Below are 17,202 nucleotides of genomic sequence, written 5' to 3' on the forward strand. Positions count from 1 at the left end.
ACAAGCCTGAGGAGAGCTCGGCAACATCTGGTACTGACGCTGACTCTGCCGACCCGGAAGCAGACTTTACTGAAAGGGCGGGGGGCGGGGCTTATGCTATCCTGAAAGGAGGCTTCATGCTGCCCCCGGTGACCCAAACACTACACTGTTCGCCTCTCAGGCCCGAGGAGAGCTCCATCGGCTTCGCTGCTTCTGCCCCGGGTGACCCGGAAGTGAAACTGTTCACAACATTGAAAGAGAAGAGACCCTGAGAGAGGAGAGAGGGTGAGAGAGAGGGGGGACACAGAGGAGGGAAGGGGAGGGGGGGAGGGGAGACACAGAGGAGGGAGGGGGAGGGGGACACAGAGGAGAGGGGACAGAGGAGGGAGGGGGAGGAGGAGGGGCAAAGGGTGAGACTGAGGAGGGAGAGAGGAGGGGGGAGCGAGGGGGAGAGGAGGGTGGGAGAGGAGGGTGGAAGGGAGGGGGAGGGAGGATAGAAGGGGGAGGGGGAGAGGAGGGATGGAGGAGCAGAGGGGGGAGGAGCAGAGGAGGGGGCGGAGGAGGTGAGTCCAGGGGTGTAGAGAGGAGGTGAGTCCAGTTGTGTAGAGAGGAGGTGAGTCCAGGGGAGGGGCGAGGTGAGTCCAGGGGGTGTAGAGAGGAGGTGAGTCCAGGGGTGTAGAGAGGAGGTGAGTCAAGGGGTGTAGAGGGGGGAGGCGAGTCCAGGGGTGTAGAGGGGGGAGGCGAGTCCAGGGGTGCAGAGAGGAGGTGAGTCAAGGGGTGTAGAGAGGAGGTGAGTCCAGGGGTGTAGAAGGGTGGTGAGCCCAGGGGTGTAGAGGGGAGGTGAGTCTAGGGGTGTAGAGGGGAGGTGAGTCCAGAGGGTGTAGAAGGGAGGTGAGTCCAGGGGGGAGAGGGGAGGTCAGTCCAGAGGGTGGAGAGGGGAAGTGAGTCCAGGGGGAGGAGAGGGGAGTTGAGGCTAGAGGGGAGCTCTATTGACTTAATTAACTAAAAGGCAGAGGGGCTGAGAGCAGCCACGTCTCCTGACTGTTGTCCAGACTGACGATGCTTTTATGCCGGATGTCCTGTAGCAGATCTTTGGTTATAAGAGCTTTAGATCTAAGAGGTATCTTCGCCTGAAGGGATGTCTTTCCACATTTCCGGACAGAATATCACCTCTTCTAACTGATTCATATTTAGGTTTTCCTAATGAGGATACATTTTGTGTTGTACAATGTTTGAAAGCGTTTGAGCTTTGCTCTGTGGGATTCAAGCAAGATGCCGAAGGCCATTTGTTGATTGCCAAAAGCCATTTGGTCCTGTCAGATCAGCTGATCTGGTCTGATGTGTTGGGCATTTTATGGCAGAAGACGGGGTTGACAAGAGTAAATGTAGGCACACTCAATCAGGGGCTCAATGGCACAGAATTTTTTTTATTATGCGCCAGGTTAGATAATCTAATGATTGTATAGATTGGTCATCTGATTTTACTTTCAAGACATTTTATTATAAACCAATATCCAATGTGCCATCTGTGCTCGTTGACCAGCTTTAAACAAGCATAATCCCAGCCTCGGGTCCTGACATAGAATAAAGAATTATCTAGCTCCTGCATCAAGAATTATTTTCAATTCTATTAAGGGCACAGGGTGAGGATTATCCCAATGTTAGTCAACATGTGCATTAGATGTGAATTAGGTCCTGAATATTATGTTGGTGTTGGGTATACTCCATCTCAACAGTGACAGAATATACATACCGCCAACATGAGGGTCCATCTGCTTGATTTAAATGCAGGTGGGCCTTCAGTGTGTCCATAATGAGACTACTTTGTCTCCACGTGGCATAACTTCTCCAACAGCCCTCAGGAGTAAGGGCCATTGCAGAAATGGCTACATGCCCGTCCAGTTTAGATCCTAGACATGTAGTAATTTTATGCTGTTTCTTAACGCCAGAAGGAACAATAAAAGCATTATAATGCTCCACTCACCATGGGAGAAGACTCTCATGGCGAAAGGAGCATTATATTTTTTGTTTACAAAAAGAAAATCTAGTTTCAGGAATTTTTATTTGTGCAAACGAAAACAATTACTCCATGTTACAGGACTGCGTCCTGCTGGCACTGCCCCGTAGAAGAGAGTAATACACATTGCCAGGAACCGCCGTCATTTTTTGATAAATGACTGCCTGCTTGGCGGTCATTTATAAATTAGGTGGACGGCTCTCCACCATGGGTATGAAGTAATATATTCCGTTCCCTTAGCAAAACTGCAGGCCATCCACCAAGTAATAAACCAAGCCCATAATATTATATTCAATAATTGTGTCTGGTTTGAATATGTTCATTTGAAGTCCCTCTCTGTTATTTGAATGTTCTGTTTTGGGTTGGACGTTACCTTGTTTGATGTACTGAGCAGAAGTGCAGGAAAGGCCTCTTTAGGAAGTGGCCAGGTCTTATGGGCATTGCGCCATTAACAGGTTGGATCTGTGATTCATCTGGAGTTTCTGTCTTTAGTGACAAAAGTTTCACTTCCATGACCTCCTGGAGGGTTCTACTCTTTAGTGGAATTCCGGATCGTTACAATTCCGTTTGATCACAGTGACTTTTCGTTCTTCTGGAAGTGAAGTTCCAAGTTGTTGATCTTTTGGTCGATTGAGCAAAGAGAGAGGAATAGTTTTGGTGCCTCTGATTGATGAAGGGACATGTATGCGCTGATTAGTCACTGAGTTGATGGTAAATGTAGTTTTTGTGTTTGACTGTTTTAATGGCCGCTGCAAATATTGCAGCAAAGATTGAGGAGCATAATCCTCACCTTCGTATAGTTAATAGAATTGATAGTTCTTGGCACAAAACTTGCTAAACCTTTTATCCATCTAAATCTTCTGTTACGTTGTACACTCCATTGCACATGAAAAGGATCCAGCTCTAGAAAGCCCTTTAAATGTTCAATGATGGCATACACTCCAGTGTGCGTGAAAAGCTTCCTGTTTAAGATGCATGTATGATACCCCTCCAACCCTAGGACTCTCTGAGGCCACATATCATGTGTCGCTATGTACTGCAGGAGAGGGATTAGTTTATAACATTCTTCAGCCAGACAACCGTCCTCGCAAATGTACTATCAAAAGTTCCCATGCTTCTCTGTTTTAAAAAAACATATTTTATAGATTTTTATGCTTAACAATCCAGCGAGACAGCGAATCATATGTAACAAAATGCATATCACAGTTTCCTACTGTAATCAGAGGGCGATCATTACAACTTACTTATATCCTGTAAAGAGGTGTTACCACCATAGACGATGCAGTGACAGTGTTTTAACTCGTAGTAGCAGTGCTGGTGTCACTGGTATATTCATTCGTTCTACATCAACTTAACATACCCCCGCCTTCCTATAACTTACAACATAAACCTTACCACACCCTCCTGTCCTCCCATGAGCCAATAAATAATTGGTTTGGTCCCTGTTCGTATGTATATTTCAAATTAATTGGTTTACAGCTGTGCGTGTATCTGGTTTGTTAATGTCTGGGGGGGTCTGCTTTTGGTTTTCTAGGTTTTGTATTGGTGAGTGAGTATCTAAACTACAGCGTCTGAATGTAATAAAGCTTCAGAGGATATAAAGAGTTCACGCACTGCGGCCCATTCTAGTGAAATAGGGGTCTTTTTAATCCCCAGGTTTCCTCCCTCCTTATAGCCATGCTCTCGGCCCTTCCCCATCTGACTCCTTCTCCATGCCAGGTGAGCACTGCAGGGGGCAATGCGGATTTCCACCTCATAGTAATTGAGGGTTTTTCCAATATTAGGGCTAAGTTCGCAAATCGGGTTGCACTGTTGTTTTCTTGCGTTTACGGCGCAGTCCTTGTATACAGTATTCTGCGGTGTGTACCCCTATTATGTTCATAACAGTTCCTTAGACCTTCATCACATTTGCCCAGAAGGGAACCGATCGAGGACAAGCCCATAACCTATGTAGCAGATCAGCAGTCTGTGCAAAGCATTGGGGACAGCGATCTCCCACCTCCGGTTACATCTTTTTTTAATCGGAGTGGTGTAAGGTAGGCCCTATGTAACACCAAGTGTTGAATAAGTTTTAATTTGGCATTGCAGGATACCTCTTTGGAGTATTCTAATGTGATGCCCCATTCTTTGTCAATTGTTTCTTTACCTATATCAGTGCTCCACTTTTCTCTAAGTGCCTCCAGTGAAACTGCGTGTGGGAGTGAATTCCCTTGTACAGCCATGGGGTTAAATGCCTTCCATTGCCCATAAGGCGTAATGTATGTACTAAATTGTGTGTGGGGGGCTCCCTGCTATCTGATGTCCAGTTCCGTCTAATGTACCTTCTGATGCCGCATGTAGAATGTAAAGGGAATTTGGTACCCCTTGCTTTCTAACAAAGTTCTCATGGTCTAAAAAAACACTGTCAGTGGAACAGCATCCCAACAGTGTTTACACCTTCTCCTGTCCATCTGGAGATGCTTCTAGTTGTTATTACTCTTATTTGTGTGGGGATCCCTAACCATGGAACATTAGGGGCGTAGGGGAGTAACCTCTTAGTGTATTGGATTGTCTTTTTTTCAATACCTGAAGGCTGTTTTCAGCAAAGGAGGAGCCGCTATTGGGGTCCTTCCTCCAGGCAATAACAGGGTATGGAGGGTACTCTGCTCTGGTGTCTGTTGCGTCATCCCTGTCTCATGGAGGGTCCTCTGCTCTGGTGTCTGTTGCGTCATCCCTGTCTCATGGAGGGTCATCCCCGTCTCATGGAGGGTCCTCTGCTCTGGTGTCTGTTGCGTCATCCCTGCCTCATGGAGGGTCCTCTGCTCTGGTGTCTGTTGCGTCGTCCCTGTCTCATGGAGGGTCCTCTGCTCTGGTGTCTGTTGCGTCATCCCTGTCTCATGGAGGGCCCTCTGGTCTGGTGTCTGTTGCGTCATCCCTGTCTCATGGAGGGTCCTCTGCTCTGGTGTCTGTTGCGTCATCCCTGTCTCATGGAGGGTCCTCTGGTCTGGTGTCTGTTGCATCATCCCTGTCTCATGGAGGGTCCTCTGCTCTGGTGTCTGTTGCGTCATCCCTGTCTCATGGAGGGCCCTCTGATCTGGTGTCTGTTGCGTGGTCCCTGTCTCATGGAGGGTCCCCTGCTCTGGTGTCTGTTGCGTCGTCCCTGTCTCATGGAGGGTCCTCTGCTCTGGTGTCTGTTGCGTCATCCCTGTCTCATGGAGGGTCCTCTGCTCTGGTGTCTGTTGCGTCATCCCTGTCTCATGGAGGGTCCTCTGCTCTGGTGTCTGTTGCGTCATCCCTGTCTCATGAAGGGTCCTCTGCTCTGGTGTCTGTTGCGTCGTCCCTGTCTCATGGAGGGTCCTCTGCTCTGGTGTCTGTTGCGTCATCCCTGTCTCATGGAGGGTCCTCTGCTCTGGTGTCTGTTGCGTCGTCCCTGTCTCATGGAGGGTCCTCTGGTGTCTGTTGCGTCATCCCTGTCTCATGGCGGGTTCTCTGGTCTGGTGTCTGGTGCGTCATACCTGTCTCATGGAGGTTATGACCTGCAGTCCAGTGTGATAGCCATTGAAGTTGACTCGCAAAGCAGTGTGCCTTAAAGTCCGGGACCCCCAAGCCTCCCTGGTCAGTACTCAGCTGAATTTTCAAGAGCCCCACTCTCCTGCGGCTCCACCCCATTTTAATTCTGAAAGCAGCATGTTCAAGGTCTTGAAGATGGTTTTTGGTACTACTACTATGGCAGATTTGTGAAATAATATAGCAGTCTTGGGAGCATAACCGTTTTTGAAATGGCAACTCTCCCCGCCACCGAAAGTGGTAATGAGGTCCAGAATGCGATCTGATTTTAAGTGCCTTGGTTGCATGTAATAGGTTACCGTCCAGTAGTTCCTGCGTTCCACTATATATTTGTATGCCGAGGTATTTGAAAGTAGTAGGCTCAACTGGGAATGCCCAGGGGCCAAAGCGGGTCGGCTCTACCCTTGCTGTGTTATTGAAATAGTAGGCATACGATTTGGACTCATTCATGGAAAGGCCTGAAAGACTTTGGAATGGAACAAATATACTTGGGATGAGCTTGAGATCACCCTGTAGGTTGTTTAAATAAAGAATAATGTCATCTGCATATCATGAGAGAATATGGGTGGTGTTTCCGATCTTAATACCCTTTTCTGTTGCAACGGAATGTAGTTTGATGGTTAATTGTTCGAGTGCTAATATGAATAAAAGCAGAGACAGCGGGCATCCCTGACACGTGCCACAGGCTACCGCATAGGGCTGTGAAATGTTGGCACCCGTGCGGGCCCGTGCAGTAGGTGCGTCTATAATAAGTTAACCCATCTCACAAACTCCCGCTGGATAACAAATTTTGAAAGGGCAATTAGCATGTATTTCCAGCTTTGTGTGTCAAAAGCTTGCCTCAGTTATGGGGAGATGCAAACAACTCCAGCGTTATCTGTAGTTGTAGAAGTCCCAACTCGGTATAGTCGCCTAGTACTGAGGGAGGTGTTATGGGCAGGCATGAAACAGCATTGATCTATGTTTATTAGTTTTGGCAAATATTGAAGTAGTCTACGGGATGATATTTTGCTTAATATTTTATATTCAGTGTTTAATAAAGAGAGAGGTCGGTATCCGGACATGTCCCTGGGGTTCCTGCCTGGTTTTGGGAGGGAAGTGACCAGTGCCTGCCGTGTAGTTGGAGGGAGGGACCCTGTGTCTAGTGATTCCTGGTACAGGCGCCCTAATTGGGGCACCAATGCCACTGAGAAGATCTCATAAAGCTCCACCGGGAGGCCGCCCAGGCCCAGGGCTTTGTTTCTTGAGATGTTCTTTCATCGCTACTGTCATTGAAATTTTTGAAATGGGTTCTGCTAACTCTTTTTGGTGCGCTTCTAGTAATTGGGGTAATACGAGACCTTCTAGGAACACCTTCAAAGCATCTTCCTCTGGATCGCTAGGTGATGCATATAATTTCATGGTTTCACAATACTTCATAAATGCTGTGTTTGTGTCCGATTGCGTGTTTACTGTGATTCCCTCAATCATATTGCTCTCTTGTACGGGGGTGAAGGTTGGAGTATCTTTCAAAGTCCTGGCCAGGAGAGAGCCATCCTTATTAGCCTCATGTTGTTTTTGTGTATATGTTCGATTAATCTATGACTCTTGGTCACTTTAGGAGTTCTAATGAATGTGTTCTGAGCACACCTATTCTTCTCTAGGTTTTTAGAAACGTATTTTGTAAGATTTTTTGATCTGCGTGCTACAATTAATAGAGTATACCCAATACTCTGAATTACAATGAAACAAGTGGCTGGTCAACTAACGTTGACACAGACTTAATTGTGCACAGCCTAATTAAATTTGTTGATCTGACAATTTTTTCACACCATCAACTTATTTTATTTATATTCCTTTAACAGTTGTAGTCAACGTCATTACTGTTACATTGTTTAACATTCGACATTATTCATGTTTGAAGTACATCAAAACAATACAGAGTTCAAAATTTCACCAAAAACAAAACAATCTATATAATGTTGGTTAGATTGGCATTCGCCCAATGCATTTCGGGACGTTAGAAGAGTCCCTTCGTCAGGGGCACCACTGTAAAAAAAACATAATATACGGGCACATCAGTTTTACGTTAAACATTTCGAATGTACAAGAAAAAGGTTATCTTATTACGAACAAAAAAGTACCTTCACCATTATCACCCATGTGAAGTTTGTGTTAAGAAAAAGACTTTTTAACTCACATCAAGGACCCTCACTTCCACACAATAGCCGGGTGGCTGGAGTCAAATAACTAAACAACTTATATCTGTGAACAAAATTCAAACCAGAAGTAAGAAACACTGTGTTATCCTCATATTCATCTAGCATGTATCTCCGGTATCAAACCACCAATCTGCATACCTAACGACTTGGTTCCACGAGTAGATATAAGTTTCACCAAATGAACTCAATTCACCATTCGGATTTTACTCGGACCAATATCGACCTGTAGCGAGTTGTCAAAAAAAGCCATTACCTCCTTGTAATCTAATTCTACCCTTCAAGTAGACACAACGTTGTTATATACGTACCTCGTTAAGCTTCAAAAAGGCTCTAGTTCTAATAATCAAGCTACATCCACTCGACACCACAAATGGTCGACAAACCTGTAAAATAATTACAAAAAAGCCATCACTCTACTATCACAGATAGTTTCTGAAAAGGTGAGAATTTGGAGTATTCTCTGACAGTTTGGCAAGGTTCATTCGTGACCAGTAGAGAGATGGCCTTTTTGTCATTATTTTACAGGTTTGTCGACCATTTGTGGTGTCGAGTGGATGTAGCTTGATTATTAGAACTAGAGCCTTTTTGAAGCTTAACGAGGTACGTATATAACAACGTTGTGTCTACTTGAAGGGTAGAATTAGATTACAAGGAGGTAATGGCTTTTTTTGTCAACTCGCTACAGGTCGACATTGGTCCGAGTAAAATCCGAATGGTGAATTGAGTTCATTTGGTGAAACTTATATCTACTCGTGGAACCAAGTCGTTAGGTATGCACATTGGTGGTTTGATACCGGAGATACATGCTAGATGAATATGAGGATAACACAGTGTTTCTTACTTCTGGTTTGAATTTTGTTCACAGATATAAGTTGTTTAGTTATTTGACTCCAGCCACCCGGCTATTGTGTGGAAGTGAGGGTCCTTGATGTGAGTTAAAAAGTCTTTTTTTTAACACAAACTTCACATGGGTGATAATGGTGAAGGTACTTTTTTGTTCGTAATAAGATAACCTTTTTCTTGTGCATTCGAAATGTTTAACGTAAAACTGATGTGCCTGTATATTATGTTTTTTTTACAGTGGTGCTCCTGACGAAGGGACTCTTCTAACGTCCCGAAATGCATTGGGCGAATGCCAATCTAACCAACATTATATTGATTGTTTTGTTTTTGGTGAAATTTTGAACTCTGTATTGTTTTGATGTACTTCAAACATGAATAATGTCGAATGGTAAACAATGTAACAGTAATGACGTTGACTACAACTGTTAAAGGAATATAAATAAAATAAGTTGATGATGTGAAAAAATTGTCAGATCAACAAATTTAATTAGGCTGTGCACAATTAAGTCTGTGTCAACGTTAGTTGACCAGCCACTTGTTTCACTTTAGGAGTTCGGCATGTGTGATGCGAGACTCTTGTGGGGCCGGTTCCTTTGAGGTCTCAGTGATTGTTGTCTGCTCCAGTCTACTTTCTATTTCTTTCAGCTCTCTATTAATCGTTTTTCGGGCTCCCACTATTGTGCTGATAGCTACCCCTCTAATAACTGTCTCAAATGCCTTCCCATTCTACTTGTCGTGATTCTGTAGTATCTGTATTTTCAGAGAAATAATTTGAAATAGCTGTGGCTAGGGTGTTGCGAAATACAGAGTCTTCTAGTGTTTGGGGCTGCAGTCTCCATGTTGGGATTGGAGTTGGAATCTTCCTCCAGGAAAATGTTACCTCTAGGGGGTTGTGGTCCGACAGCATTTTCCTGAGGTATTTGGTTTGGGAAATTTGTGCAACCAGGGGCTAAGAGCAAAACACCCTATCTATTCGTGTATGTAACAAATGTTGGGAAGAGTAAAATGAACACTCCCAGCCGCTCTGATTTTTAGTGCGCCAAGCATCAGTTAGTGCCCAACCCTTTGCCCTTCTATGCAGAGAGGCTGCTTGTTTCTTGGCACCTGTTCCCTGCAATGGAGGGTGAGAGCGATCGAAGTCTATATCAAGGACTGCATTGTAATCCCCTCCCAGAAGCCAGGGGGATTCTACCCTATCAGCTAGGATATTGTTACGGGTACCTAAGAATGTATCCTGCTCTGCATTTGGGGCGCATATGCTGCCAATCACTATATGCATATCATCTAGTGTACCGTGGATCAATATATAAATACCGGTCACATCCACTCTTTGGTCTAATGCAACAAAGGGAGTGCCGTTTCTGATTCATACAGCAGCTCCCCTTGTAAAGGCAGAGTCTGTTGTATGGTATATTTGAAGGGAGTGCCGTTTCTGATCCCTATAGCAGCTCCCCTTGCAAAGGCAGAGTCTGTTGTATGGTATATTTGAAGGGAGTGCTGTTTCTGATCCATATTGCAGTTCCCCTTGCAAAGGCAGAGTATGTTGTATGGTATATTTCACCCCTCCATTTTCTATGTAGCTTGGTGGCCTCTGAGTTAGTGAGTTGTGTCTCCTGCATTAAAACAATATGTGACTTCCACCTATTCAATGGGGCATATATTCTGTGACGCTTTTGCACAGATCCCATTCAGCTAACATTTCAGGTTGTTATTGTGTACTTTCCTACCGTAGCCATAAGTTTGTGTATGTTTTCTCTTACGACTTGTCATTCCTTGACCGCTTGTATACATGGTGGACTTACCTAGGAGTGAGCTAACTGTTTAAGTACCCTTAACATTACCCCATACAAGCTCTGTCCGAAGAACTATGGTGGACCAAACTACAAAACAAGGTTGATTATAATACAACTTGAACTTTGGTGCAGTCACAGTGGGGGAGATGGGTACCAAAGTCTGCTGTGTTTCTATGGGCGGAGTACTCTCAGCTGCCATACAGCTGGCCGGACGCAGGCCTTTTGTAATGTTGTGAATGTATTGCAAGGCCAAGAGGGCATATAGCTCAATGTCTCGTCTACCTTAGGGTATTTTTCTAAGGCCTGATTTGACCTCGAGTCAAGGTATTCATCCAAGGTAATCGTTTACTAATTGTGGGGTGATGGACGGGAAAAGAGCCATACTGTTCTCAGAGTCTGAATGCAGGTTAGTATCTACGGATGATTCGATTGACACAGCCAGGGAGAGAGTATCTTGGTCGTCAAGTTAGTTAGTGCTGATTTTTGGCTTTTTGTTACTTGTTCTGGAGTTAGGCTTGTCTTTTGTCTGTACGGAATGGTTTTCTGCGGCCTGATCTTTCTTAACGTGATTTATGCGACTTTTGTGATTTCTGGTTGGGGGACTGTGCCGACCCCTGCAATGTGTCGGGAGCCTGTGTGACCTACGTCCATTCCAAATCCTCCTCTGGGTTTTCAAAGAAATAAGAATTCTGTTTGTATATATCACTTTTAGTCGGGCCAGGAATAGGAGGGCATTTTTGAGATTGTGAGCTCTGAGCGTCATTTAGACCTCCTGGAAGGAGGCTCTTTGGTGCTGAACTGCCAACGTAAAGTCCAGGTATAGCGAGATTTGGCAGAACTCTAATGCTACTACGTGGAGAGGGCGCTAGAGAGCTGAGCTGAGCAGCCGTTCCCGTTCCTGTTCCTGAGAGGTGCTGCCGGGCGAGGTGCGGCTTTTGCTGTTTGCGGGCTGTCGTTCCGGAGTCTTTCCGAAAGCCGTTCAGTGAGCCCGAGCCCGAAAACCATGTTGGTAAGGAGTCGCTGGGCGAGAAGGCGAGAAGGGCGAGCGGGCGGGTGGTGTGAGCGCTGTGACAGCCGCGCTGCAAAAACAACACCGCTGCCTCCGCTGCCTCCTTCACCGGCTTTAGAAGGAGAAGGAGAAGCAACTTTGTGGAGGAGCAGAGGAGCATGTGCGTGAGCGGGCAAGCGATCAAGTGAGGGGGCGGAGGGGCGGCGTGAGCGCTGTGCGAGCGCTGCAATAACATCACCGCTCCCACCATCACTACAACCACCGTCAAGGAGGGGGGAGAGCCCTCCAAGTACCGGGACCGGGGCCGGGTAGGGCCAAGACAACGTCAACGTCAGGACAGCGTTGGACATATTTGTCCCCTTTACAGCTCAGACGCAGCATCTAAGAGCTCACCTAAGAGCTCACTAGCAGACACCGCCAATACCAACAAGGAGGAGGAGAAGAGCCCCTCTAAGCACCAGAGCCTGTGCTGGGAATACGCTGCGGGACGCACGCGAGGATTTGAGTGCAGGTACTAGCCTGTGAGGAGCCGCGAACGGACGGGCGGGCAGGTGTGAGCACTGTGAGAGCGCTGTGACAACAACACCGCTGCCGCATTCGCCATCACTGCCATCACCGCTGACAAGGAGGGGGAGGGCCCCCAGGCACCAAGCACCAAGCCCTGCAAACAGTTGGTCAGGTCAGGACTGCAACGGCCACACTCAACACTCAACACCCGCAGACGTCGTCAGAAGCCAGCGGGCAGTTCCCCTAAGCCGACGAGCTGTGAGTACCAATCTTACCCACATGATTCTCTTCTGCGGGCACAACCAAACGCTTCTTATATAGCACCTAAAGTCAATAAGCCCTGTCTCTAAGGCGACCGGAGGTACATACAAATCCAGATTTTCCAAACAACTAGACAAATAGACATAAAAAATAAACAAAACCCAGAATGAGATCCGGCACAAAAAGGCAAACCACTCTCAGCAAAAAGCAAAAAAAACCCAACCTAAAATCAATCCCTAAAGAGCCCTCAACTTCGCAATCAGATGGAGAGTCCGAGGGATCAAGGGAGAGGCAAGATACGGGAAAGTTGGTGGCAATACCGGAGAATCCCGGTTCAGCGACACGTAACCACGGGCAACAAAAACATGGGCAACAAAAAATTAACACATTTTTTTTTCTGAAAGATCCGGTTTCAGCGATTTTTGCCGTAACAACAGAGTCACAAAACCTCCCGAGCCCAATACTCCCAGATATATCCAAATCGTTACCTGCATCAAGGGTTCCAAACAAGGAAATAAAGCAAAATAACCAATGTACAGGAAACTTACAAAGCAATTTTGCTCATACAGTGAAAACCAACACTACGAAAAAACAGATAGAAACAGTCCAGGCCCAAGTGCACAATACATTTAGTCCCTCTGAGAAAATTGACTTCAATCAAGAAGTGGACAGTAAACCCGCAACTCACTCATGTACTCAAGAAATAAAGGACACAAATAACCCAAAAACGTATCTGTCATCAACACAAGGCCCGCTAGACTCGCTTGAAAATCTCTTCGCTAAATCAAGTTTACAAAACACAAGTTATAAAGAGAATACTAATAGCAAGAAACCAGCAGACGAGGTGGACTTGGGAGGTTCATTAAGCCAGAAACTCGATGGGGAGACAGAGACAGAAAAGCCCGCCTCAATCACAAACACCCCAATGCAGATTATAACAACTAAGAAAAAAACAAAAAGAGCATTAGACTTTGAGCAATCCACAACTAAATCCCCCTCCACAAAGGGGTGTACCCACGAGCAGAACGCCTCAACACCGCGAAACTCAAAGGATCACAACAGTAGCCAAAGAATTCTGATTGATGACACCAGTGGTGTCAGCAACGAGGCAATAAAGCAAGCCCAGTCGGACCCCATTCTAATTTCATCGACAAGCAGGATTGAACAGTCCAGCGCAATCTCAGGAAATGGAGTCGGTCCTCAACACAACCCAAATTGGGGGAAATCCCTAATTAGTACATTGGATCAAGCAATAAAAGCATTAAACTTCCAATCGGACAAAACGGAAGTACAAATAGACCTAATAAACATCATCGCTGAGCACATTTCCAACTTAAGCTCTAAAGTCGACACAATATTAACCTTATTACCCAAGAAGGAAAACGAGGTTAAAAACACAAATAAAAGTAGAGACCGCACAAATTCAGGAAACAGATCCCAACCCAAAAATTATGCAAAATTTAGCCGCTGCAACTGCGGCAGTATAATTGAAAAACTGGCCACCCTTCCAGAGATTCTAACTGACATCCTGGGAGTAGTCAAATCAACCGGTGAACAAAATAGAAATCGGGAACACACGGAAGCCATCCAAAAGGAAGGAATCCCAAATGGTCAATCCGGAAGCCAACTCCAGGACCGACCCCCTAGAGGGGCCGAGAAGAAAACAACTAAAGGTCAAGACGCAAGGGTGCTGGAAAGCCAAGAAGAGCAAATCTACTATGGTTCGCCTACCGTTCCGACTGAGCAACAGGATAAACTAACAAAACGTCAAAGAAAAAGAGCAAGGAAAGCACGGCCTAAACAAAATAAAAAACTCATTGGTGCCCCAGAACACATGTTCCCAATGTTTACAAATAAAGTAAGCCAAGACCTCGATGTAAAAAAGGACAGGCTTAAAACTCCAGACAGTAGTCAGGTCCAACAAAACCTGGAAAGGGTAAGCTTTTCTCTTGAGAACTCCGTAAAGGCGGAAGCAATACAAAAACTAGAACTAAAAACCCTCAATGGGCCAACTGGACTCAAACAACCAACTGAAGACACAATTAATCCTAGACGTAACACAAAGGAAACTCCTCGAATAAGAACTTACGCAGACAACGGCCCAAACGACCGTGACAAAGACATGGACATCCACATTGACGCTGGCAGCACACAGCCCAATTTGACCCTTTTGCAAAGAAAAGAAGAAGAGGAAATATGCAAACCCGATAAAAAGTACCAGACCAAAAATTTAGGTACGCCCGTAAGGGAAGAAAAAACCGCTCAACGCGAACATGATCAGAGAGCTTTAAAGATTACGACTAACGCAACAGGTAGGAGTGTCATAACAAAGAGAGACCTCCCCGAACAAGAGCAACCAGCTCAATGTACAGGAAATAGACTTATGAAGCAAACAGAAACCAGTAGGGAGACACCATCAGCCCACGAAAAAGAAATCAATTTTACAATAGAGCCTTTAACAACAAAAAATAATGCAATACCGCAGGTGGACAATTTAACACTAACATCAGACGAAATTGAACCAGTCGTAACTTTTATTCCAGAATTTGAAACAAAAGGAAGGCATGATATCCTCAATAGAGGAAACATCTTAAAACTGCTTAATGAAATTGTGGACCTTAAAGGAATAGTTTCACAAGACATGGAAGCAGTAGAGTTCCAGCAAAATAGAGCAAGGCCAGGAACAGAAAATTCAGTTACTACTTGGAAATCAAAAGATCTTGCAGCACAAATCTATGCACATAAAGAAACATTCGAGAACTGAGGAATCAAAATACTACAACATTAGCAACCGAAATACCCTCACCCCCTTCAAAATAGCCCAGATTACCACAAGGACAAGGAGCCCCAAAGGCCCCAAACAAAATCATGTTTACACTCAGCCCGAGCAATCTCTCTAGAGAAAGGAACAGAAACAAAAACCATCTTAAAAAATCAGACAATTACATACCGGTTCCACTGCAGTAATCAAGACTGGTCATGGATCCCGACAGTACTTAGCGAAAAGGGCTCCTAGAACTGACAAAACAACCATAACCAGAAAACGATTAATCGGCAGGCAGAAGGAAAAAACAACTGCGGATTTAATCAACTTATGCTCTTGGAACGTGTACGGTTTTAGCTCCATGGATCAGGATCATGAAACTCAATTTTTTTTGACAATCTGGACATAATACTCCTACAAGAAACCTGGAATCTGACACAACTAGGATTTCCAGGCTTCACTGACCATCACATACTCGCAGAAAAGCACGCAAAATACGGTCATCCCCGGGGTGGCCTAACAATCCTTGTTTCTCAGAAGTATAACTGGAACCTGGAAATATTGGATGTTGGACTAAACTGGGTTCAAGAAATAAAAATTGCAATACAGCCCCTGCAACAATTGCTAATCTTAAACATTTATATACACCCAGACCGTAAAGCAAAAAAAGAAAAATTGGAAACATTGTTAATTCTTATTAAAACCTTACAAAAAACCAATAAACAAAGCCCCATGATAATCTCAGGAGACTTTAAATTTAATTTACTTAGCATTAATAGGGGCAAACGAACAGAGAAAAAAGGGTAGCAGTTGCGTCCACTCTAACGGAACGGGGGAAGATAGCAACAATGGGCCTAACAATACTAAACAGTAATAAAAAAGAAGGTCTGACTCAACCGTGCCCTACCTATGTGAGAGGCAACGTCAAATCGACTCTAGATTTCACACTCGTATCAACGACCCTGATAAACTCAATCGTGGAATACTTAATAGTCCAGCGCTTGGAAAGCGATCATTATCCACAAATCCTTAGGTTGGACATCGCCGCACCCAGAGCAGAGAGAATGAGTTCATTAAATCAAGAAACAGAAAAAGTTAACCTGCGAAAAATAAAATGGAGGGGCGGAGATACACAAAAAATCATGACTAGGGCCACCAACTTTATGTTGAAACATGGGAGCCTTGACAACGGAGACCCTATAAACAACTGGGAAAACCTGTTGGAGGAAATAAAGGAAAACCACTCAGCTCAGTCGAGAGTAATCAGAGACCCAATAAGAAAACCAGCGCCCTGGTTCAACGCAGATCTAAAACAAGAAAAAAGAAAATTAGCCTGGGCTCAACGATCGGCTGCAAAGGGCCAACGAACAAATACTGCAGACCTCAGAAATATGAGAAAGGCATACCGAAAAAAACTATGGGAAGCAAAAGGCCAATACCAAGAATGGGAATGGACAAAGCTACTGATCTCCAGCAAAAAAGCATCCTCTAGAGAGGTCTGGGTAATCATTAACGAACTAAATCTGGGTCAGGCACTGCAACAGGATCCCGGGATCAGCAACACGGAATGGGAGACATACGTGAAGAACCTTTACTTAACAAAGGATCCCAAAAGAATTGAAAAAAACCAACAAGGGAGACCAACGGAGTTCAAGGCCCACAGTTTAAAACAGAAAGACAGCGTTATCGCAGAACCAAACTTCAAATATGAAGAATTATCGATCACACAGGCCCAAATAAAAAGGCTAATCCTAAAATTAAAATCTGAAGGGGCTCCGGGGCCGAACGGCATTCCAACTGCAGTCTATAAAACAAACATGGACTTCTGGGCTGATCTTTTAACTACACTCTTCAATTACATCTTAAAAAAAGGAACTCTTCCGCAAACATGGGTAGGAAACATCATCCACCCAATTTATAAGAAAGGGGACCGGAAAGAGCCAGGAAATTATCGATTAATTTCCTTAATAGATGTTGAAGCCAAGCTGTACGCCTCGTGCCTGCTGAAAGAGCTGCAGGACTGGGAAACATCAACAAAAATAATCCCCAGGTTTCAAATCGGTTTCAGACTGGGGATGGGGACTACTACCAACCTGGCCACCCTGGGCCTGCTAACTGATAACGCCAAAAAAAGAAAACATCAACTATATTCTTGTTTCGTCGACATTAAATCAGCTTTCGACCATGTAAGCAGGCCCAGGCTGTGGAGCAAACTAAGAGAGTGGGGGATGCCGGAATACCTAATAAATGCAATTATCAGCCTATACAGTGAGACATGGGCG

General features: G+C 45.0%; 1 protein-coding gene across 1 annotated transcript in view; it reads left to right on the plus strand.

The window, feature by feature from the left end:
- The first annotated feature begins 222 nt into the window (after positions 1-222).
- Positions 223-17,202, plus strand: part of LOC147736836 (uncharacterized) — a 61,637-nt gene continuing 44,657 nt past the window's right edge. The window contains exon 1 of the mRNA XM_086953825.1: positions 223-264. The gene's annotated coding sequence lies outside the window, so the exon portion shown is untranslated. The remainder of the gene's footprint in view (positions 265-17,202) is intronic.

The sequence above is a fragment of the Lissotriton vulgaris genome, chromosome 1_2, assembly GCF_964263255.1.
Source record: "Lissotriton vulgaris chromosome 1_2, aLisVul1.2, whole genome shotgun sequence".
Taxonomy (NCBI): domain Eukaryota; kingdom Metazoa; phylum Chordata; class Amphibia; order Caudata; family Salamandridae; genus Lissotriton; species Lissotriton vulgaris.